At 52.8% G+C, this 2,159-nt stretch overlaps 1 long non-coding RNA gene across 3 annotated transcripts; it reads right to left on the minus strand.

Annotated features, from left to right (window-relative positions):
- Positions 1–308: 308 nt before the first annotated feature.
- Positions 309–1,735, minus strand: LOC125555646 (uncharacterized). 3 transcript variants are annotated; one of them, XR_015604000.1, is made up of 3 exons: positions 944–1,631; positions 812–869; positions 309–723 (listed from the first exon to the last, which is right to left on the minus strand). It is a non-coding gene; the product is annotated as an uncharacterized LOC125555646 (long non-coding RNA). The 3 variants fall into 3 exon arrangements; XR_015603999.1 differs by having other exon boundaries at positions 812–1,735; XR_015604001.1 differs by having other exon boundaries at positions 809–1,735.
- Positions 1,736–2,159: the final 424 nt, after the last annotated feature.

The following is a 2,159-nucleotide window of genomic DNA, read 5'->3' on the forward strand; positions in this document are numbered from 1 at the left end:
TGGACATAAACTTCCGCTGCACCATTGCTATACAAATTGCAAGTCACCTCCGCACACGTCTGGTCAAATCCAGTTGGTCTAAACAAATAAGGGCATGTACAATGCTTCTATCTTAGCAATGTCACGTAGGATAAATGATGAGGTGGATGAGAGAGAAATCATAAAAAAGGCTTGTCTTCTCTTATTTAAGAGAAGACAAAAGATGATCTCTTAGCACAATTTGTCTCACCATATTTTTAGGAATAGCTAGTTATTTAAGATAAGGCTAAGATATGATTCATTGTAGACATGTTTTTTGTCTTTTCTAAATTACATGCAAAACTTAAGATAAGACTATCTTATCAACCATTGTACATGCTCTAACAGGGTTGTCACATCTTTGAAGCTACAGTCCCGACTCCCGAGACACATCAGGCATAGGCACTACCGCCTCGCCTTTTTTTCACAAGGAAGAAAAAGAAGACAAGTCATCTCCTAAAGCTGCTTGGCCGCCTCACTTTCAAGCCGGCCTCCGCCGTCGGGGTCGACCGCCGTCGCAGCCTCGGCCCTGCTCCGAGTCACCGGGAGGGCTTCCGTGGCAGTTGCTGCCTCCGCTGTAACAGACCGCCTCGCCCGTCCGCCTCTGCGTGGCCCGTCCGTGCTTTGCTCCAAACTGCTGCGCTGCCGGAGCTCCGCCTTCACCGCAGCGCCTATAAACCGGTTCTTTAAGCCGCCGTGGTTGCTCTGCATTTTTACGTGAGCCGCCGTCAACGCCTCGAATATAATGGAGATCAGACGGTCTGTGATATGCATGTTTTTAGGCAATTACTACTTCGTATCAAGCAAGATGCTCCGTGTCCTCACAAAGGACGTGCTAGACTGGATGAGATCTGAATAAAACAAGAAAGGAAAGTGAGAACCAGGGAAAGGAAGGACTATGCCAGGAGGAAGGAGATTGGTCCACCGTTGACTGCATATGTTGCATATGCGTATTCCCGGAGCTGGCCTTGCCTCTGTCGCGCCTCAGCCGCCGCGGACGCTCGCCTCAACTGTAGTCGGGGAGAGCCGCTGGCCGCCTTGCTACCCTTCACCTCGGACCGGCTTCCGCGCAGCACCGCCCGGCGCCCCTGTGGTTGCGGCTCGCCTCGCGCCTCCGCTTCTCTGCTGAGGCCTCACGCCATGGTTGAGCCGAGCTGTTGCCTCCGCTCTGGCCTGGCACCTCTGCTCTGCTCCCGCCTTTACCAGGTCGCCGCGCGTCCGTGTCCCCCTTGCGTGCTCGCCTGAAAGTGCTACTGGCTGTTGCCTGAAAAAAAAAAGCAGGCACGAGCCCACGACCTGGAGGATACGGATCGGGGATGGCAAACTGACAACGACCCGGATGAACACGGAGACACGGGGATCGATGAAGATTCTACGACCTCGCTGTTTCGCCTCCACCGCTGGGCTCCGCCCACGCCGCTGCGCCTCTGAGCCGCCTGCTTCCGCCTGTGAACCGCTGCTGCAAGCGGCCACATCCGCCGAGTCGCCGGATTCAAACAGCCGGGCGCCCCGCTGGTTCTAAACCGCCGCGGCCGTAACAAGTCAATTACCTCATGGCTAAAGTCTGATCCGGCCCTCGCGCATTGTGGAGGCCGCGTCTACATCCACACTATGTTAAAATTGCTTAACGGATGTGCGCAAATCGCCGCCTCAGCGGTCCGGTCTACATCAACTCATCGGGACTGTGCCTACAGTCGATTTATTCGACCGTGCCCGTGCCGACTTAACCATCTGCACCCACGGCCAACTTGTCTGTCCGCACAGCTTACAAATACCGCGGCCAACTCACGCATCCACTCCATTTTCTAAATGTTGTGGTTAACTCCGACATATATATCAATAAATTAGAGCCAATGGACATATGCGAGCCGCCCCCGCCGCGTTGAGCCGCGGGGCTATATTGAGTCTCCGGTCTGCCTGAGCCACCTCTGTCGCGATAAATAGATCATCCGTCGTCCAAACAAATCAGGTGATATCCATCCAAGTTTGTTTTATTAGCACATGTTGTTTTTGTCAAAGAAAAAGTTTATCTTTGCCTTGGTCTGCAATATTGTTTATGCAGGGCAATTATTTATTACAAAAAGTGATATTATACCGCGAAGATGGAGGCACGCCAACATCTTTTGGCACAGGTGGTCGTT

Source organism: Triticum urartu, chromosome 5A, assembly GCF_056163025.1.
Source record: "Triticum urartu cultivar PI428250 chromosome 5A, HENAU_Tu73, whole genome shotgun sequence".
NCBI classification, from domain to species: domain Eukaryota; kingdom Viridiplantae; phylum Streptophyta; class Magnoliopsida; order Poales; family Poaceae; genus Triticum; species Triticum urartu.